Source organism: Miniopterus schreibersii (genome assembly GCF_964146895.1).
Source record: "Miniopterus schreibersii genome assembly, chromosome: 9".
Taxonomy (NCBI): Eukaryota; Metazoa; Chordata; class Mammalia; order Chiroptera; family Miniopteridae; genus Miniopterus; species Miniopterus schreibersii.
In genome coordinates, this window is record NC_138118.1 from 73580865 (window position 1) to 73604209 (window position 23345).

At 43.7% G+C, this 23345-nt stretch overlaps 1 protein-coding gene across 7 annotated transcripts in view; it reads right to left on the reverse strand.

The window, feature by feature from the left end:
- OSBPL3 (oxysterol binding protein like 3) overlaps nucleotides 1–23345 on the reverse strand; it is a 129087-nt gene that overhangs the window by 75109 nt on the left and 30633 nt on the right. The window contains exon 1 of one of the 7 annotated variants that reach the window (XM_081147891.1): nucleotides 10605–10747. The exons of the other annotated variants lie outside the window; for them this stretch is intronic. The gene's annotated coding sequence lies outside the window, so the exon portion shown is untranslated. Of the gene's footprint in view, nucleotides 1–10604; nucleotides 10748–23345 lie in introns of those variants that run through there. 7 annotated transcript variants of the gene reach the window in all.

Genomic DNA, 23345 nt, shown 5'->3' on the forward strand with positions numbered 1-23345 from the left:
GTCGCTGCACAGAACCACGGAACCTCAGTGCAAATTCCAGCCCCAGCCTCCCACCCAAAGCAAGAATCTTCCTGTGGCGCAGCCAGGTCGCCAATGCTTGACCGCTTCCCACGAGAGAGATTTCATTTTCTGTTAAAAAAATTATTCCAGATGGTTTTTTATTTAGAGTTGATTTTTGGCTCACTATAACTTCCATACACTGGTCCTAGGTCTGCCCGATCGCTACAGAGAACAAGACGAACCCCTTCTTCCCCCCATAACCTGCACTGGAACTCGAGCGATTCCCACCTCCCCCAGCAAACCCTTTCTCCTCCAGGCCTAACGGCCGCACTTTCTGTAACCATTTCTTATGTGACATGGATCCAGAGCCCGTCTGATCACGGACGCTGATTACACTTCCTAAGGGGCAGTACACTGCCCTTACACCGCTTTAATCATGACCTTTGGGGGTGGGACCCAGGACACAATATTTTGAAAAAGCTCCCCAAATTCCAACGCGCAGCCAGTTTTGAGAATCATTGGTCTAGAGTTTGCAGAAATTTCCTTTCTCTTTCCAAACATCTTGACAGCAACGGCCCATTTTTAGACTCCTGACACCCATCTCAGCCTCTTTCACGTGGCACACTTTACCCCCCGAGGTTCGGTGACGATGAAGTGGTTCCAGGTTTGGTGCAGAACTGGAACCCAAAACCCACTTAACACAGCCAGGTACCTGTTTCCTAGCCCTTCACCTGTCCTGGGTTTCAATTTCCTCTTCTCTGTGTTTATCCAGTTTTCAGTTAGTAGTTCTTTAGAAAAGAGACGGAAAACAAGTAGAATTAGAGTAATTCTTTTGACTCCTGATGTTTTGTGAAGAGAAAGTTTCCACATCCAGAAGCTTATCTTTTTTTAAATGTTTTTATTGATTTTATAGAAAGAGGGAGAGGGAGGAGGGAGGGAGAGAAGAGGGAAAGAGAGAGAGAGAGGCAGAGAGAGACAAAGAATGAGACAGAGATATCGATATGAGAGAGAAACATCAATCGGTTCCCTCCCACACACACCCCGACCAGAACTGAACCCGAAACCTGGGTATGTGCCCTGACAGGGAATTGAAACGGTGACCCTTCAGCCCACGGGGCAATGCTCAATCAACGGAGCCAAATGGGCCAGGGCCAGAAGCTTATCTTTTATTTGTTCACCTGGCTCTAGATATGTCTGCAAACTGTTTTGTAGTTTTTACCCACTTTCGAAAGTCTCAGCTCATTCCTGACTTTAGTTCTACAGAGATTATTCTAGCATACTTGGGCAACACTCTTACCTAGTTTCTCTTATCTTTGAATTGTTACCAAAGTTTTGTCTTTCACCTGCTTCTTTCTACCGACATTAGCTCTTGGTCATCTTAGCCACACGCATGACTTTAATATGGCAGCCGTGTCCCCACTCTGCTCTCCTTACTGTCCCTCCAGCCCTCAGCCTGCTGGATGGTCTGGGACTTATCACTGGAACATGAGGCCTCCTGGTCACCTTGAGAGCAAACTTATCGCTCCCTCACGCTGAGACCTGTGCTGACTCCCTTGACTCTAAGACACCCACCCTCTCCTAATCGGCAGGGACCCCTTCTCTCAGGTCCCGAACACTGTGACTCAGAGCTAGAAGAGCTCTGCCCTGGCACTCGCCTAGCACCCCAACCTCTTTTCCATTCTCCATGCCCACACCTCCCCGATCCACTCTGGACCCCGTGGCGGGGTGTCTACTTTTTCTCTCCCTTCACTTCAGTCTCCCCGACATTTTCCTCCCCGGTCCACTTTCCCAAAAAAGGTCCCAGGGTCTCTTCTCTGCTCTAAATTCCCACTAGTCATGGAATTAAGTTCAAAATCCTCGGCTCTTCACAGTCCAGTTAAAATGAACTGGCTTTGGACTCTGGCTCTATCTGCCGCACACTGGGTGTTACTGAACTTCTGAGTTGTTGCCTTATCTGAAAAGAGGGACAAAGGGAAGTACTTTTTTGTGATTTGACTGAAATAATGCACGTAAAACTTGAAGCAGACTCAGAGACACAGAGAACAGACTGCTGGCTGTCAGGTGGCGGGGGGCTCGGGGGCTGCATGAAAAAGGCGAAGGGGTTGAGAAGTCCAATCGGTAGTTACGAAACAGTCACGGGATGTAAAGTTCAGCAGAGGGAATATAGTCAATAATATCGTAATAACTGTGGATGGGGCCAGGGGGATACTTGCATTATTGGGTGGATCACTTTGCAAATTATATAAATGCTTAACCACTATGCTGTATACCTGAAACTAAATACAAAGTAATATTGAATGCCAAGCGTAACTGGAAAAAAATTTTTTAATAATGCATGAGAAACAACACAGTACATGTCAGTCATCACTCAACTATATTTTAGCTGTTATTACTCCAACCTGGTCTCCAAAACCTTGTACATCCACGCCCTATATTCTGAGCTCTGCAATTATACTGTTCCTCCTGGTCCTGGCTGGTCCTTCTGTGCAGAGGGAGCACCCTCCTAACCTGGTTTCTCCACTCCATCTGTGGAAATTCCCTCCGCCCTCCAAAGAGCACTTCATGCGTCAGCTTTGCCATGAAACCTTGGCTGAAGGGGCCCCACCTCCAGTTTTATTTCCCCTCTGCAGCCCTGCTTCGGTTTCGTGCTCTCTGCAAGGGCGCCGTAAGTTTCCTGCGTTCTCACTCACCCTGCCCACTGGGTGTTTCCGCGTCTACACCTCACTCAGGGGCTGCATTTTACTCATCTCTACTCTGTGGGAAAGTGACTTACAAAGCCTGGTAGCAATCATTGTTGAGCCAGACTGGATATCCTTCATTAATCTGAGTTAACAGGAAAAAAATCCCCTGTGCGAGCACATTTATGTATTTCCATAGGAGCCTTCCTCCTTTCCTCTTTGCAGGAACCATTTGGGATCATATGTGTGTTTCAGATCATTTTAGCAATCCTTTCCTTTTGAAGCCTCCTTACCATTTTGTCTTTGGCCCTAAGAGAGTTCACTTCTTCCTCTTGTCTGAACTGTTGAAATATTTCTAGAGTACATGGCTTCTTTGGGGACTGCATCTCCTGGCTCCTGTCATTTTATATAACTGGCCAATGTTCCTTTATTCCTTTTCAGAGATATCTCCTTGTGTTATTTTCTCAATCTCCTTAAAAATCAAACAATCAGCAGAAAAGTCAAGAGTTTCACTGAAGTTAGCAGAATGAAACTTCCAGTGGGCTTTTCCAGCACATTTGGCATCCATTCTAGAGTTTCAGTCTCTGGGGAGAAAGCATCACCTATAACCTCTGTCTGACAATCCATAGTATTGATCCTACTATAACCACCTTTTCCAGCAACGTTACGTAGCCATTCACCTTCAGGGTCTAGATTTCCATAGGCCTGCTTCTCTAAAGCAAAATATTCCCTTCTGGAATCATTAGTCCTGAGAACCACCTTAATGTACTGGGCGAGACGAATCAGATGATCCTATCTAGGTCCCAGTTTTAATGTTTCAAGTTCACTTTGCTCAGTCCTCAGCGGTTCTAGGATGGCAAGCAGCTACGGGGGTTATAACCACCATGCTTCCCAGCCGCGCGTTTGTTTGTATGAATTACTGAAATCCTCCTTCTCTGTTATTGGTCTTGTCTTTGCTATGCTTAGTGTTCTCCATCCAATCAAGTTTTAATGTTTTTTCCTTCCCATCACATTTCAGTTGAGCACTCTTAATCAGGCCAGCCAATCTCTTGCTAAACATATTGGTCCTCAAAGATGTCAGGAACCTACCCGACAAACCAAGCTCTGTTTGTAAACACCATCTGTGCTGCAATTACTTGTGCGCTTTCCCTAGCCTGTTCCAGCCCCTGGACAGGCAGAACCATCACACATGCCCCTGCATGTGAACTTCATAGGACTAGGGATACATTTGAGGTTTCTTGTCAGTTAGTGTATTTTTACCCAAACCAATGAGCTAAGGTGGAAAGTGGTAGATCTGGTATTTTGGCCAGTTATCATGCATTCCTTGGCCTGCTGTTTATCAATATCCATTCTCCCTTTCTTTCCTATTTTCAGGTTCTAGGAGTGCATTACCGTCTCCTGAAACAATCCCAGAATCTTCAGTAGGCCTTGTGGCAGAGACGCATTTCTCAGACCATTTTCACCTTCTCTGGCAGGACGGCCTCCTCTGCCTTGCGCACCACCAACATGGTCCCAAGAGCCACTCTAGAACAGGATGACTGAATGTTCTGACTGGAGAGGGAGGGGACCACAGGTCCGTGACAATCCCTCCACTCTCAAACGATAAAATCAGAAATGGGCTGAGTTTCCCCTTCCTTCTACAGTTCAGCCACTCTTACTTGTCCTTCTGTGGCTCAAGAGGAAGAAACACTTATGGATAAATGTGGGCTAATAAAGGAAGCTACAGTGCAAAGACAAGGGGATAAAGGGGAACGGCCATGCTGATGAAAAGTCAACTCAGTATCGATCTATAAAGTACCTGCTAGGCGTCCGTAGCTGTGCCACCCCCTAAGGGATGGAACTAAATGACAGAAACTTAATCCAAGGAGGAAGTCACTCTGATCAAGGAGAGAAGATGTACATAATGAAACAAGAACTCACCTCAGGGCAGCAAATCTGGTAGGTGCTGTGGACAGTCACAGGGAAGAACTCAGTGAGGCTGGAGTTGTGCATCAAAGTTTGAAAGAGGTGGCCTGCAGGGAGCCTTAAAGGTGTGGGTAGGACTTGACTAGGTAGAGAGGAATGTGGAGAGGGGGGAGGGCACCTCATGCAATATTTCACAAGCCTGGCTGCAGGTCAGGATCACCCCGGGGAGCGTCTACAAAAATGCCAAAGTCGGCCCGCTCCATACAGTCATCCAGACCCTCTGGGTTGAGGCCCGGGCAAGGGCATTTTGAAAAGCTCCCCAGGTGATTCTGATACACAGTGAGGGCTGAGAACCACTGCCCTAAATCTTGCACACCTTGCACCCACCCAGAAGTGACAGGAAGATTTACTCCAGAGCACTGCCTTCTTTTATTTTAGAATTTAATTTCATTTTAGTATCTACTGCCAGACCTACCTCTACTGCATCTAAATTTACATCAAATTAAAATGCAAGGCAGGATGTGACGGAGCAGTTTAAAGGGTAGGAGGAGAGAGCATCCCCCCAAGAGCTGTAAATAACATCTTGTGGTTTGAATTTTATCAGGGGTGTCATCCTCCCTCACCTGACAACTGCTGGCGGAAGCGGGTAGAATTTTAGCAACTGGCAACCACATTTCATTACTTACCTAAAAAGACTACCAACTGAGTCACTGTGAAATACGAAGGCGAATTTTAAAAACTTCCCTGTCCCCTGTAAAAACTTTACTAATCGGTCTTTTCAGAAATGTAAACATTAAGCTAAGAATGGATAAAGCTCCAGAAGCACTAGCTAAACACTCTCAAGTAACAAGAAACCAAACACCGAACGGTTAACGTATCAAATGTACACACTTTGAGTTTGTTTGTGTATCTCACTAAAAATAACCCTGGGACTGAGACTCTAAACTTAAATAAGTTCTACAAAACAAATTTCCCAAGACATATTTTGGGGGCGTGCTTCTAAAACAATGCCTGTAAGAGGCTGGAGAGCAAGCAAGGAACCGCTAATTTAGTGCGTGGAGGTGGGGAGGGAAAGGGGTGCGGGAAGCTCTGTTCACTCCTAGGGGAAGGTCTGCTGCAAGGAAATGAACATACAACACATTTAAACTACACAAGCCAAAAAAAATTATAAGGAGAAATAGAAGGATAAGCCAGAGAAAACAGGCTGAAAAATCAGGAGTGGTTTTTGGTAGACTAGAGCTCAAAAGGCAAGAAAAAATGTAAAAGCACCTCTGTTACTAATGCCCACAATACAATATCATTTTTCCCCCTCTAGTAGAGTGTATAGATCGGAAGCCATTTGAAGCCTGTCTTATTGTTTTCTCTTTTTTTTCCCTCTCCAATTTCCTACAAATGGCACAGAACCTGGCATGTGGCAGGTTATTTATCAAACTGGTGACCTGTGTCCCCTCCCCCTATGCTAGCTACAAAAAGATTTCGACTAAAACTTATTTGATCTCCAAACGGGAAAGAAATATTGTAAAGTACCCATTTATCAAACTTAAAAATTGTGTAGAAAGATGGATCCTAATTGTTTAGGAGTTTGCATCAGATGAGAATCTTACAAGAGTATTAAGTAATAGAAATTACAAATAAGAAAACCTAAGTCTACATAGGAGGTGTAAATAATGTTATCAAGAGTCTAGCTGGACTCCATCAAATTAATTTTAAAGATAATTTTCAGCAACCAGGACCCTGATTTTCAGTCTGAATTCCCATCCGTTGTGCATTCATTGTAGACATCAGTTGAACTGGGGAGTTTAGCACATCGAAGGTTTTTCAATTCATCATTTTGTGTTTAGATAGCATCTTTCATCAAAGAAGCCCCAGTGCTATGCCACTGGCAACTCCCCCACCCTATACACAAAGGTAGAGCAGCCCCAGCACAGAGCAATGCCAATCATATCCTAAAAATGAGAAGTGCCCCAGTTTCCAGATACAGGTCAGACCTCAAGGCTTATTTATGACTCAGAGAGAGCAGATGCCAATTCAGCTCTCTCTAAGATGTATTTTTTAAGATAATGAGACCAATATACATCTCATCACAAAGTTGTTCTTGTAACGATGATACTTCTCAATTGACTGGTAGGGGTCACTGCTTCCTTCCCTTGAACCTGAGTGGGCTTGTAACTATGGCCAAAGCAATGCTGTGTGATTTCCAAGGCTACGGTAGAAATGGTAAAATAGTTTGCACTTGACTCACTCTCTCTCTGTCTCTCAGGACGCCTGCCCTTCAACTTGGCCATCAGGATGAGAAGAAGCCCAAACTAGGCAATGTAGAGGGTACACGCAGAGGGGCCCACTGGGAAAAGACCCAAGACCCAGCCAGCTCCCAGACATGTGAGTAGTAAGCCTTCAAATGTTACCCACCCCCAACCTTCTGAGTGGAAGAGTCCAGCTCTCTGTCCCACCCCAAAGCAGATTTGACAGCTAAATAAATGTCATTGTCTTAATCCACCAATTTCAGGGATGTTTGTTACACAGCGTTAGAAAACTGCAACACTAGGTGGGAAACCTCGGCAGAGCTCCAGGCTGGTCAGGTGGGAGGAAAGGAACTCGGGGTTAAAAAGACTCAGTTCAATCAGCAGCACAGCCCCTTCTCCTGACCCTCAGGCCAGCAGGATCCTCATGCCACAGCATCATACTTTTGTCATGTAGGTGAAACTTGGAAGAGGGCTCCCTGGTCAACAAGCCTAGACCTTCCTCCCTTAGAAAGTCACATGAAGCACACAGTGGAGTATATGAGCCAGGTAGCTGATCAAGGTGGGCATGTGTCTGATAGTGGCAGACCACAAATGGGACATTGGAAATCTAAAACTAGGGACAACGATGAAAAGACAAACAAACGCCTTACGAACTCTTTAACACAGACGTTTGTCAAAATTTCTCCCTTATCACTTGGTATTTGTCTCCAATAGCTTTAGCAGTGGTTGACAGTGAGTTCTCAATGGGCAACTGAGCCACAGAGAAATTATCTTACTAAGGTCATAGGGTCAGTCAGTGGGGGTACAGCTAGGACAGATCCCAGGCCTCTTCATCAAGAACACACATCCAGAAGGGAAAGAAGGAATTAAAGTAAAAGTCCTAAGTAGATACATTTAAATATTGTGAAAGAGCAGTTTTATTATTAAATTTAAGAGTCAAAATCCCAAGAACCACTCAGTCCTTTGGTAAGAACATGAACTAACTCGGGCTTTGGCCAGAGAGTTGTCTGGTTGATCCCGCAGGGCAAAGATCTAGTGTGGACCATACACTGGATTCCCTGAGGGCTATCTGTGCCCAGAACCAAATAGTTAAGGTGGAGACCAGTGCTTCATCATTGCAATTGCAGCAGAACAACTGAAAGCAGAAGGAGGGAGGGAGAAAAGACAGGAGACCAGCTCATTAGGGCTGTAGTGAGCCCTGGAGGACCATGAAATGAAGGATCAGCATACAGACCAGAGCTCTAGGTGCCGTCTGATTCAGCAGCCTCTAGCCACATGTGGCTATGGAGTCCTTGAAATGTGGCCAGTGCAACTAAGAAACTAAATTTTAAATTGGATTTAATTTTAAATAATTTCAATTTAGATAGCCATATGTGACTGGTACCTACCATACTGGACAGCACAGCCTTAGTCTACACCATTCCAAGCCACTTATTTTTCCCCTCCTTCCCTTCAGCACCAAGTGAGAACACCTGGGGACATGTCTGCCTCCTGCAGTCTCACACGTGTGCTCTCACTCCACCGGCTCTGAAAAATGTCCATGGCTGGCGGACAGCTGAATCGCCACCGTAAGGCATGATTGTCAAAACTTAAATGTATTAGGTCATTTGGGAAATTTTCTTCCCCATTCCCTCCGCGGCTGGGAAAGAATGAACTAAAGGGCAACGTAGGCTATTCGTTTTTACATGAGGTCAGCAGGGATTTTTCATCATAAGCCCAACTTCAACTTACAGGTACTTACTTCAACCTGCGTCAGCACAGAGATGGGCTGCACTGAAAGCATCGGACCTTCCGCCTCATCCGGCCTCAACTGAAAGCCACTGGGAATGTCACAGAAAGATGTGCGAAGGCCACGTGTCAGTTAGGAATGGCTTACTACAGACACTCAGTTTTTAAAAAATAGTCTGTGACATGAAACAAAAGATCATATTTCAGAACAAAGAAAATATCAGTTCAAACAACGATCAGATGCTAATTTTTCTGGCAGATGTAAATGCTTACCACTTTCTACTGTCTTCAGGTGGCAGCAAAAATCCACCGTCAGCCAGCCAGATGCTTGTGCACAGGGTTGGGGAAGGATGGGAGGAGCTCAAGGGAGTCCCTCACAATTTACAAAGCCCTAGAAGCAGCTCAGCAAAGCTGCCCAGTAGCTACCATTTGGCCTGCAGGCGAGCTGTGATTTTGGCAAGGAAATGAGAAATTCATCATCAAGAAGATAGCCAATTTCCCAACATTCTGGTGTTTCCATCATCTAATGTTCAATCTATCAACTCAAATTTATTTTAGTCACTGCCCAATATAATCCCACCATTTCAGGCAAACAGATATTCTTACCTAAAACTTCCCCATTCGAGACAAGCATTCTCAGATATTGCTGGTGGTACATAAATCGGTACAGCCTCTTTAGCAGACAATTTGGCAACAGAAAAGTTGTCTTTCAAAAAGAAAGGCAATAGGCAACAATTCCCAAAGATAAAACAACTTAGGAAATAGGCATCCGGAAGCCCTTTCTTAAAGAACTTAATGACTCATGACGAAGAAACCCACCAAATAGTAAATTATAAGAAATGGCAAAGCCATGGAAAAGACTGATGGTGAAAAGTGCATTGATTAGGATTAAATATGGGGGGGAATAACCAGAGGAAGTATAGCTACTGAGTGTTAAAAGTATAAATCCTAACAAAACAAAAATAAAACAAGCGACAAACGTCCGAAATCAGGGGAGGGATGCTGAGTGAAGTGTTAGATTGTTGATTATGGTGTTATAGTCAACTGGACCCACTCTGACTCCCACACATCTCTCTTCTGAACTAAGAAAACTAATCCATTTGGCATAAGGAATAGCCTTTCAGAAGACTGGCCATTGCTTTTCCTTTGGCTAAATTCAAGTCAGATCAAATAAATACTTTACTTTTAAGACTATGTTTCGTTTCATATCATCTATCCATCCATCCCTCTATCATTTCCTCTCACTCTATGTATAGAGGCAAGCCTGAAATGAATGTTAACACTGGTTATTTTCTGGTTGAGATTTGTGGGTAATATTTTAATTTTCCCTTTGAACTGTGGACGAAAAACAGGCCACACAGTAAACCTGACAAGCTCAGGGGAGGCCCGCATGGTGGGCCTCACACACTCAGAGACCTAAAGAAACCACATAGGACGGTCTGAAATGAAAAGTTCCCAACTAAAAGCAAGTCCTGGCAGGTAGTCATGTCCTAAGCCAGTATCTTCCTTGACAAAGTTCAATCTTTAACTGAGCCTGTCTATTGTCTTTTTGACAACCTGCCTTTGGAATGTCAGGGTAATCCCCTTTTTTCCAGACCCTCAGGGCACAACCTCTCAACAGAGCATGAGACCACAGAAGCCCTCATTGTTATCTTGTTGCTCAAATACCATTTCTATGTGCTGTAAATGTTAATTGTTAACTATCCTATACCAGCCAGTGTAGAAGAAGTATGTCTCCCCATTTTAGTCTTTATCCAAGCCCAGAGATTTCCCCACTTTGCTTTCCCCTGCCACCCTAATCTACCACAAATGGATTTCATGAGCCACTCCTTGTGCCTCCTCTTTTGAAGGTAATGTATAAAATAAACTGCAGAAAAACTGCCATTCTCCAGAGCACTTTCTCAATTTTGGCTCAAATAAACTCATAAAAATTCTCTACAGGTCTGGGCATGTCTTACATGCACAGAACTTTTTTTTTTTTTTTTTTTGGCGCTTGATTTTTAAAAATAAGAAACACAAATCACTGAAATAAAAAGAAAACAGTCATTACCTTTCTGGATCTGTATGGTTCATTTTCCTAAAATGGTCACCTGATCCATGCTTCTGGTTTCCCCAATAAACACCAATCTCAGATTCTGACTCAAATACCTCCAGCAGTCCTCATTCTCTGACCCTCAGTTCTCTGTTGAGTCTGTTGTTGGGGAAACAGTGTGCTCTAAGAAGAGAATCTGCCTAGGTCACACCTCCCCCAGTCATTAGGCAGGGGAATGCAGAAACCTCCCAAGAATGCAGATAAGAAAATCAGTGGCGCTAACGTCTTTTAACTAGAGGTGCAAATGGAAACTATCGACACTGGGCATCCCAGCTGTACTGTTGTTACACCACAATGGTGACACTCTAACACACACAAAACTAGATTTACTGGAAGTGAAGGCAGCTATACTACTAAGACCTCTCCCTCCCTCTCCCCCTCCCCCTCCCCTCCCTCTCTCTCTCTCTCTCTCTGTCCTTCTTTCTCTCTCCCCTTACTTTTTTTTCTCTCTCTCCCCCTCTCTTTTAAAGACAGTTAAATAAACAAACCCTACTAGATAACTTGGAAGAAAGAAGGCAGGGTGGGGGTCTGGGTGGAGGGAGGGAGGGAAGACGGAAGAACTGTGAGGAGTAGTGAGTCGCCTGTATCCACATTTGTACAAGTCTTCTCTACCACAGAACTCCAAGAATGTATTCCAGTCATGACAAGCTTGTCCAACAACTCAGAACAGCTGTCCCTGTTTTGTTTAGTCCATAGCACAAGTCAATGTGTTATAGTCGTAATTAGCTAGTTTATTAATATTAATAGAAAGAGACGAAGGAAAGGCCAGACATTATAAGCAAGGTCATCTGGGCAGCTTCACCAGGAAACTACAGCTTCACACTCCCCAGGGAACCCGGGCCCATTCCCTGCAGATCACTGGGGGAAGGGGTCAAATAAAGGGGGAGATAGGCGCATGTGCAATGAAGTCCGGGTGGCACAGGGAAGGTGGCTGCCTGTCAGTCTAGTCTGGGAAACAATGGATTGGTTAGGCCGTGGACCCCGTCAGAAGTGCATGAAATTTTGGAAAGTTAAAATTCCCATACAAAGAGTTTCCTCTCCCTTGCTCTCTGACCTGCACTCGCCTGTGCTCTTGCGTGTTCTCTCTCCATAGCCATGCGGCCTTCAGCAGCCACATTGCCTATGGCCATGCAAATTCCACACGCAATGGACTGCAGCTGGGAACACAAGATAAGCTAGCCAGATGCTGGACTGGACTATACTTTAATATGAAAGAGAAATTCTGGGCAGTGGCCTTCATTCTGGCTCTGCTGAAGATAAGATTCGACTCCCTCCATGGGGCCTTGGAGGGGAATCCCCTTAATTTTACATCACCAATAAAGCTTTCCATCCCCATCTTCCTGTGGGGGCCTCAGGAAATTATTTTCCTTGTAGCACCCCAAGAACTCTACTTCCATCAATAACAAATGGTCGCGGTTTGTATGTGTCCCCATCTTGTCCTCTAACTTAAGGAGTGTGCATCAGAGCAAAAGCTGCAGAAATCAAATTTTATTATTTCATTAGATCAGGGATTATTAGGCACCACACAGACCAACCTATACAAATAGTACATTAAAAAAAATTTGATCCAGGAAGGTAGGGTATTTTATAAGTTATATACACATATGCACAGTGTTTCAGGAGTTTGATTTTAACTCTTAATTGAAGCTCTCACTGTTCTGACAGTTCTCTTAGGAAGACAATGGACATAGCCAGCTTCTATGTAATGTATTAGCAGACATGACCCTTCCAGGAAACAGCAACTTAAAAAGACTAAGAAACCAGACTTCATGTCTGAAAAATAAAGGTGTTTTCCTGCATCATAATTATTCATAATGTACTCTGCTAAATATCAGTCTCACGGAGCTCTCTTGGGGGGTAAAAATAAGTCCCCTCAGACCAGTTACCTTGGGGAGTGCTGCTCCTACATTCCCTCTTGAAGACAGACACACAGTAATGCATCTTAACACATTAAAGGCTCTGAGAGGTTCTGCAGTTATAACAAGCAAATAACAAAAGCCAAACCTGTTAACTTTGTTGAATTAATTCCAAACCTATTTGACCATGGAATCTATTGTTTGAAGTGACATTTACCCACATTCATTCCTTCAGCCTGATGATCCTAACTGTAAAGCTCAATTATCCTACGAGACCATGAAGTGGAACCTTGAAAGTTTGGTTTACTCATCGTGTGTATAATAGCTTAACATGCACAGGCACCGTTTCTGGGCTATGAATCAGGCTCACAACAGCCAGTAATAACACTTGGATACTCCTTGCTTAGAGTTTCATGTCTAGACTTGAGAGATGTAGAGAATCGTGAGAAACCTTGACGATCCCATAAAAATCATAAGCAATGTCCGGAGACTGGGGACATGGTTCTCTATTTGACCCAATCTTCCCTAAAAGTCCCCCCTAGTCTCTCATTATCACGTATCTTCCCACAAACCTTAACTTCCCCTCTCTCCCTCCCCCTTACTTTCTAAAGTTTATTATTCAGATTCAATCTTTTCTATTTCAGTCTGAAATTACCCTGAAGAAAAAAATGTTATTGTCATAATTAGCTAGTTATTAATATTAATAATAGAGAGAAAGCAAAGGGGAGGCCAGACATTATAAGCATGGTCATCTGGGGAGCTTCACCCTCCCCAGGGAACCACTGGCCTATTCCCTGCCAATTGCTGGGGGAAGGGATCCATGCACAGTAAAGTCGGGATGACATAGGGAAAACTACTCGTCTGTCATTCTTGCCTGAGGAACAAAGATCATTAGCTAGAAGGGTGGAGCCATTGAAAACACATGACATCTTGGAAGGGTAAAATCCTCAAAGAGTTCCCTCTCTCCTTGTTTCCTCTCTCTTGCTCCATGACCCGCACCCGCCCACCCATGACCTGCCTGTCCACTCTCCACAGCCATGTGGCCTTAAGCAGCCGCATGGCCCATGGCCATGTGGACCCCACACACAGTGGACCGCAGCTGGGGACACAAGCTGAGCTAGCCAGACGCTGAACTGGACTGGACTTGAATATGAAGCAGAAATTCTGGGCAGTGGCCTTAATTCCAGCCCTGCTGCGGAAAAGATTGGACTTATTCCATGGTGGGGCGGACAGAGATGGGATCTTGAAGGGAAACCTCCTTAATTTTACATCATCGATAAAGCTTTCCACAGAAACCCATCCTCCCTTGGGGACCTGAGAAAACTCTTCTCCCTGCGGCAACCCAAGAACTCCACTTCCCCCAATAACAGAAACATGGAAATGGGAAGTACAGCATCATGCAGAGGAAAGAAGAACCACTCCAGGAGTGGCACTCAGTTGACTGGACAAATTGCTCAAAAAAATCTTGTGGACAGTATCTCAGAAATTAAATACTCATGCAACTGTTATGCATGCTTACTTAGCAACCTCCCTCCAAGAATAGGCACTATATTTACCAAGGAAACAAGAAGACGTGGTCAACGAAGTATCCACTTAACAAATGTTTACTGGTCACTTACTATTGGTCAGGTACTTCCAGACACTGGCGATAAAGCAGTGAACAAAGTCTGAAACTCTGTACTACAAACAAAACCACAGAACAGACTAGAAAATTCAGTAATACCAATCCACAATGATTTTGGAGAAAACAGTTTCTAAATGGTAGAAGGCTGACTTTAAGGAGTTCAGAGCCGTCTTACGAGGTACAAGGAAAGTTTTTACATCCATGAGAAGGGCATGGGAAAGGTAACAGACAATTTATTTTGTATCTATCATTTCCCAGGTGCCACCCTAGATGCATATATATATATATATATATATATACATATATATATATAACATTTTTTAATTCTCAGAATTATCCTTTGACTTAAGTTTTAAGCTTCACTTTATAGTTAAGAAACTAAGACAGAATTAGTGGTCAAACTTTTGTAATACGCCTGATTCCAAATCCATACCTTTCATATAAGAATAGTGAGGTTAGACCCGAAACTGAATTCATGGCCAATTCAAGCAACAGTCCTAATATGACATTATGATGGCAGAGAAAAGATATCTCAAAGTATGTGAGGGAGGAGAGTGGTTATATCAACATCATAGCAAAAAAATTATCTTCACAAATTTGTAGGACTCATACTTCCCCATTGCAAAACTTACCACAAAACTACAGGAATCAACACAGTGTGTACAGGCATAAAGATAAAATGAAGTAGAATTGAAAATGCAGAAATTAAACTTTCACATGTATAGCCCATTCATTTTAGACAAAGGAGCCAAAACAATTCGATGGGGAAAATGGCCTTTTCAACAAACGGTAAAGGGGAAAGTGGATCATTTTCACATGTAAAAGGATAAAGTTGAACCCCTACTTCATACCACATGCAAAAATTCACTCAATATGATCCAAAGATGTAAATGTAACAGTTAAAACTATAAAACTATTGAAAGAAACATGGGGGTACATTTTTCTGACCTTGGATTAGGTCATCATCTCTTAGCTATGACACCTAAAGCAAAGGCAATAAAAGCAAAAATAGTAAGTTAGACCTCATCAAAATATTTTTCTAAATTATGCTTCAAAAGATAACATCAAGAGAATGAAAAGACAACCGGTTCAAGAATGGGAGAAAATGTTTGTAAATCATATATCTGATAAGGGTCTAGTATCCAGAATGCTATATAAAGAACTCTTACAACTCAACAATGAAAAACAACCCACTTTTTTAAATGGACAAAGGATTTTCCAAAGAAGACACACAAATGGTCAATAAGCACATAAAAAACGCTCAACGTTATTAACCATGAAAGAAATACAAATCAAAACTACCAAATTGGAAAGGAGGAAGTAAAACTGGGGGTGGGCGTAGAGATTAACCAAAGAACTAATGTACATATATGCATAACCCATGGACACTGACAACAGTGTGGTGAAAGCTGGATGGAGGAGTGGGGGGTGTCAGTGGGGGGAAAAGGGGGGGTCATCTGTAATACTTTCAACAATAAAGATAAATTTAAAAAACACACAAAAACTACAGCCTGGCCAGTGTGGCTCAGTGGTTGAACATCGACCTAGGATCCAGGAGATCGAGGTTCGGTTCCTGGTCAGGGCATATTTCCTGGGTTTCGGGCTTGATCCCCAGTAGGGGGCCCGCAGGAGGCAGCCAATCAATGACTCTCATCATTGATGTTTCTCTCTCTCTCTCCCTCTCCCGTCCTCTCTCTGAAATTAATAAAGATATATATATGTAAACCTACAAAAAGATACAGACAAGCCAACAAACAGGCAGATAACAACAAGTGTTAGCAAGGACATGGATAAACTGGAACTCTCTCACATTTCAGTGGGAATGTATACTTTGGAAAACAATCTGTCACCTCCTTAAAATGTTAAACAAGGTTACGAGATGAGGTAGCAATTCCACTCTTAGGTATATACCCAAGAGAGTTTAAGACATATGTCCAGACAAATACTTGTACAAGAATGTTCACAGCACCATAAGTCATAATGGTCAAAAAGTGAAAAAGCTCAAATGTCTATCAATTGATAAATAAATAAACAAAAAGCATAATATCCACATACTATAAATTAAATGTTTGTGTCATCCCAAAATTCATATGTTGAAGTCTAATCTCCAGTGTGATGGTACTTGGAGATGGGGCCTTTGGGAGGTATTAGGTGAGGAGGGTGGAGCCCTCATCAGTGGGATTAGTGCTTTTATAAAAAGAAAGCTTGCTTCCTCTCTCTGCTCTCAGCCACTGAGGGCACAACAGATGGCCATCTCTCACCAGACAATGGCTTCACCAGCACCTTGGTCGTGGACTTCTGAGCCTCCAGAACTGTAAGAAATGAATGTCCGTGGTTTAAGCCAACCAGTCAAAGGCAATTTGTTATAACAGCCCAAACTAAGATACCATATGATGGAATATTATTCAGCTATGAAAAGGAGTAAACCACTGAGTCATGCTAAGTACAGATGATCATTGAAAACATTATGCTAAATGGAGGAAGAGGGATAAGAAAGGCCACATGTTGCATGATTCCCCTTATATGAAATGTCCACAATAAGCAAATCTAAAGAGACAGAAAGCAGTGTTTACCTGGGCCAGAAGGTTAGGGTAAATGGGGAGTATGGGATTTTGGGGGGCTGATGCAAATGTACTGGAATTAGATGGTGGTGATGGCTGCACAATTTTGTGAATATACTAAAAAAAAAAATCACTGACTTATACACTCTAAAAGGGTAAAGCTTGTGGAATGTGAATTGTGTATCAATAAAAAATTCCTCCCCTCCTAAAAATAATCTTTGAACCAAGTAGAATCAGATATGCAGTTACCCGTCTTCTTTCACAAAAACCACTGGCATTGAGGTGAATCTACTTTTGCTGAGTCGGATATATGACACTGGGATCTAGTCCTAAGATTTAAAAAGAGTTGCTCTGTGCTCTGAAAGAAATGAAGAAAGCTCTAATAAGAAAGTTTTGAGAACTCCACCACGACTACTTTAAGATATCACACTAAATTGAAAACAAATGAGCTAAATAATATCAACCTGGGAGCCTACAATTTCTTATCAGTCCACATAAAGCCTGATATGCTCCAGTGAACGCATGGAAAGGAAAGAATGAAATAGCAAAAGTCAAAGGCCAAAGTCAACTTCAACATGTGGAAACACCAATGCAAATCATAACAAGACTTATCAGCCCTGGCGGCCCCATTAGTCATCAGAGAACGCTCTACTAGGTCACAGAAATTCCTCCTCATTTGCGAGGTTGCTGACAGTCATACCCAGAAATAAAACCTGGGGTCCTCCAAGGCCTCAAAGGCTTTTTCTTCTACCCTGGTAGGCAGTACCAGCTTAGATCACTGAGTGCCTATTTACAAGCAATCAGGGGTCTAATTAAAACCCTTACAGAAAGACTAAAAGCCAAATCTAGATGTGATGTTAAAATGACCTTTAAACTCCAAAACAGCTGCTTGATCTTTGATCTGTAGGCTTCCCTTACATTTAGCAAAGGCTCACATTAAAAAAAAAAAAATTACTACAACTCTAATTCTCAGAAATACCACCATGTAGGTTAAAACAGATATATGTATATACTCAATATTCACTAGATTTTCTCATAGAAATCTGTTAGCTTGTGGTCACGTACCCAGGGCACCCAGAGAGATCTATGCAATGCACTTGAAGCAGAGAGCTGATGGCACTTCTTATAGAGGAAATTGCCTTCCAAGTTGAACTCCAGAACGTAGCTCAGAGTGGCAATACCCCGGCTACAGCATTGGGAAACAGGCTGCACACTCTCTGGTCCCATCATTTCCCAGGTATCCTAAGCCAGTGGACAAATACAGCGTGTGGTCCACGGTGGGCCTCCCATCCCACTGCCATTCAGCCAGGCAAACCCATTCACAAGAAATCTATAAGGCTGGGAATGTCTGTGGCATTTTGCTACTCTCTCCAAATTCTAATTTCAGTAAATTAGCTGGAAATGAAACCAAGGAAAAGAGTTCACATTATAGGACTTTTAAAAACTTTTTGTTGAAGTACAACATTCATACAGAAAGTCCAATTCCTGGATTTTACAATTTTTTCATAGGGAAGATACATGAAAAGTTGTGACTTTTGGCAACTTCTAAATGTCTCATATGGTCAATACAGTCTTTTTATCACCATTATGTACCCACACACACACAGGTTGTACACAGCAGGCACCTCAAAGACATCTGGGGAATCTCTGTACCTTTAACACCATTAATATTACTGATGTAACTTAACTCATTTTTTAAATACCCTAGAATAACATACATACACTGTGATAGGGACTGATGGGGTTGGCCTGGCCTCAGAAAGGGTACTGTTCAGGTAGAAATAGAAAATAGATGGTTAAAAAATAGTCAGGAAAACCATGCATAAAGGCTGAGTGTCTGGACCAGTTATGAAGGGACCCGACAGAGCAGTGAGGTGAACTGTGCAGCGCCAGCTCCGGTGTTAGACTGGAGGCCTGCCCTCACGGCGGCGTGACCAGAGCCACCTGCCTCTTCGCGCCACGATCTCCTCCACCAGGAATCTGTTCTCACCCAGGGAACTGTGCGGCTGCGTGACCAGGCTGGGAGGGAAATTAAGTTTGCAGTGAACACCTTGGTGCCTTCAGAATGTGGTTTCACAAATACATATTGCTTATTAAACAGTTAGAGAATGCATTATGTGACGACTCACTGCAATGAACCCCAAATGAGAGTCAGGACGTTTGTAATGACTCGGGCCACGCCCCCCAGCCCTCTCCCTCCATCTCCTTGACCCCTCTCTCCCTCCCTCCTCGGACTTACACAGGGCTGCTGCTCAGCCCCAGGACTCAGTGTGACCTCAGTCTAGTCTGACCACCTGGTTCTGACTCACAGCCTTGCTGTCCACACTGCTGTTCGTGCCTAACCCCCAGCCCTGCGTCAGGGTTGCAGGCCAAGGACCTCTGTCCCCCTCCCCACCCCCTCCTATAACCCTCTATACTCCCACTGACCCAGAGCTTCTTGGGGAAAGGGATGGATCACCCCCCTATGGAAAATCACAGGGTTAATTCTGAATACAAAGCAATTACCTTAGAAAGGGGGGGACCAGCAGGACTGAGTTCATTTTAGGAGAAGAAAAATGGAAAAAGGAAGAGCAAACATGTAAGTATGACCAGCAGAGATTCTCTGCAATATAGCTCCCTACCCGCACCCCCCGTCACAGGCAGTATCAGCAATGCAAGCAATGAAGCAAATTCTTCCTCACCTTAGGGACAGCAAACCTATCCTAGAAGATGCTTCCATCGATTATGATAGATTCTCTATCAAAAGAGGGTCTTTGCTAATCTCAGTTCTTTAATAGGCCCACAAGAGAACCCAAGGCCCCCCTGCTGAACCACCTCTCCGCAGAGCGGAGCTCATCATGATGGGGGTCAGGACTACAGACGGCCTCATCACGGGCACCTACCTGTAAGAGGGGGCCTCTCCTCAGAGAACCCACCTCTCCCTGGGCTCCATCCCTCCCCTCCCTGGCTACTGGGATGACTCAAACCAAAGGCGGCCACTGCACTGACCAAGCTGAGCCAAACAGATCACAGAATTTAGGGGACCAGTGGGATTACTGTGGGAGCTATTTTTAGCCCCGTGCAGGGAAAGCAGAGAAGAGAGAATGGGAAGGCAGGCCCACGGAGAGGAAGTGAGAGACAGCCAAGGCGATGTCAGTGATCTCCCTCCTGACCAGCTGCCCCGAGGCTGTATGAGCGGCTCACCTACCTGATGGCAGTCAGAGGGCTGTTCATGTTCAACAAGATGCCCTTCTCGCCGGATATTTTGACCTATAACCGCTCAAGGTTCTACCCAGGAATCAGATTGCCCTGGCACAGGTTGTTTGTTTTCCCTTCTTAAGAGATAACACAAATAAACCATATACAGCTGTTATCAGCATCTTCTTATGTCTTTTTTATGTGCCTACATGTGTACATGCAAAGGGGACACGGAGGAGCCGTAACAATTTGTCATTTTTATACATGTCTTTGGGTCTTTACACATGTCTTTTGGGTCAGTGGACCTGTACATGTAATTTTAACATTCAAAAAATGTTATTAAAGATTAATAAATGGCATGACCATAGAGTTTGGTCCTACATATATGAGCACAGGAGCCAAGAGCTGAAGCAGAAATTATCCTCATAGGCCCTTCACTGACCTATAGCCATAATAACAAACTCCCCTCAGCTACCAACTTCCCATAAAGCCCAGAAACATGTGCAGACAGAGCGTGGTGAGGTTGGTATACTCTTCTGACCTTCTTATTTGCCACCTGGTAGTGGAACCCTAAGAAGGATGCCCACCTATAGTAATATACAGCCAGATGCCTTTTTAAAATCAGCAGAACCAACCCTATTCCAGCCCAAATACTCCAACACCCACTAGCTTCCACATCTCTTCTTCCAGGCTTCTCATTTAACAATAAACGTTTTCCTTCCTTGCAAGTGGCCAGTCGGTCACTTGCCTCCCTGAGGCGAGAAGTACTGAAATGTCTCAGACGAGTTACAGGGATGGCTCTCTTCCCAAGTTAAAGTCCTGAGCAAGAAATCAGTTTTTGCAAGAGCATTCTCTAGCTTCTCAGGGCTAAAAATGCATTCCCACTCAAATGGGACCATTTCACTGCCTTTCTCTGTCGCCGTCTGTAACAAGCAGCATCGCTGGGTTACACAGGGGAGGAAAGCAGGAGCGGAGGCGGGTGCCACCAGCGCTGGCTTTAACTCAGGCTTCCCCCTCCACACCGGAACGAGGTTGGAGTTCAGAGAGCTGGCCTCTTTGACACGTCCAGCTCCACAGCCATCATCCTACCCATACTGGAGACACGCAAAAGGCTGAGTAGACGAGCTGTTTTGGTTTTCACTGGCTCACCTCACTTTTAAGACAGGTTGGCCTACCTGGAGTTAGAAAGATGCAAAGCTTACTCCGTTACATGAAAATGGTCCTTAAATAGCCATCGAGTGAGAGCATATCAGCTTTCTGCCTCCTGCTGGTGTGATGACAGGCCCACGCCTGCTGGGTGGGCTCCTGCAACTGGGCTGGGGCGCAGTGGAGACTGGAGCCCACTGTGTTCTCCTGTCTAGAGCAGGTACCCCTGGGGCTCTGAGCTGAAGAGGACAGTGACCTCTCGGCAGCTACAGAGCAGTGTTTACGAGCTGCACACCGGTTCATAAACAGCTCTCCGGTTTTCGGTTTGAGCACGTCAAGTGATGTCATGTCCCTGTTCAAATTTCCTCAGTGGATACTCATTACCTACAAATAATAGATAATCTGGCTATAAATAGAATCATCCTTGGACATTTTAAAGAAAAACACATGCCGACGTCCTTTGCCTGAAGATTCTAATTCAACAGTCCTGGGATCTAGGTATGACCATTTTTAAAAAGACAGTTAAAATGCACAGGATTGAGGATTACTGCCTTAAAAGAGGAAGTCTCGAATCTTCGGTTCTGCTGTGCGCACAAGCCTTAGTTCCCGTAGCTACCACCTCAGTTCCACCGTCCAGCACCCCAATCCACCTGCAGCTCCCCGCACCGTCTGCCTCGGAAGCTTTGCAGCAGCCACCCTGCCCGCTGAGAGCAGGGTAGAGCAGCCACCGCCCAGGCTGCAGCTCAGCTGAGGCTCTCTGTCCATTCCTGCCTAACGCGCCCTGACACGCAGAAGAGAAAGAGAAAGGAATCTATGCAGACCCTACAGAAAATCATCAAGTCACAAAGGAAAACAGCAAGGCGAGAAAGGAGCAAAGGAATTACAAAACAGCCAGAAAGCAATGACAAAATGGCAATAACTATATACCTGTCAATAATTTACTTTAAATGTGAAAGGACTAAATTCTCCAATCAAAAGGCAGAGAGTGGCTGCATGGATTAAAAAATATATATATGCCATCTACATGACGCGTGCTCACTTCAGATGCAAGGACACACACAGACTGAAAGTGAAGGGATGGAAAGAGATTTTCCATGCAAATGGAAACCAAAAGAAAGCTGGGGTAGAAATACTTACATTGGACAAAATCGATTCTAAAGACAAAGACTTTTATTTAGTAAGTGACAGAGAAGGTCACTGTATTATGATAAAGGGGTCAATCCAACAAGAGGGTGTAATATTTATAAATATTATACAACCAACATAGGAGCACCTAAATATATAAAGCAAATATTAGCAGACCGAAAGGGAGAAATAGACAGCCATACAATAATAGTAGGAAACTTTAATACTCCACTTTCATCAAGGGATAGGTGATCCATATGGCAAATCAATAAGGAAACACTGGCCTTAAATTCTGTTAGACCAGATGTACTTAACATTCCCAGGCTGGCACATACCAGGCTGCCCCTGCAAATACCTTACTCTAGCAACTGCATTATAAAAATATGTGCTGGCATGTCTTGTCTTTTTGCTGAATTGTAAGCTCCTGGAGGACAGACACTTCTTTTTCATCTTTATATCCTGCTGTCTCTATCCATCTTTATATCCATCTTTAAATACCTGTCAAGTGATAGGTAGTCAAATGTTCAGTGAATAAACTAATAAATGGACCCATGTGAAAGTAATACAGACAAAACTGTAACAAAGAGTACTGGTGGCACTGTTTTGTTTTAGTTGAGCAAAAGAAAACTTGAATGACTATAAGCACTAATGTTATTTAATTAGATGCTCCATAATGTACCCTGGGTTCTGAAAGTTACTTAATAATCCTCCAGCACATCAAGAAGAAAGCTCTCAGCAGTCTTTAACTCAGTTAGAAGCAATGCTGAATTCATCTATGTCTAGACCTCATTTCAAGGGGACCCATGTGACTTCAATTCTAGTCTTAGACATTACTGAACGAAATGTCTGAAAGGAGGTGGCAGGGGAGTCGGCAAGACAAAGATATATAGGCACTTTAAGAGTTTTCTGAATAGCATTTTGCTAAGCTACGGGCTTGCAGGATTTAAAATGTGACTCAGAACACCAACTGTGATGCCAACATTTTTATTTTTGGATTTTTTTAGCAGAGAATACGGCTATAAAGTCAACCTACTCAGTCTACAAATTCTCTAAACTTCTTCTAGAGAACAGAAAAGCACTTGGCATTTCTCCAGGTATCATTCTATTGGCATATATAGTTGTGCCGGTAAAATTTTGCTAACTAGCCCGGCTGGCGTGGCTCAGTGGTTCAGTGTCAACCTATGAACCAGGAGGTCACAGTTCGATTCCG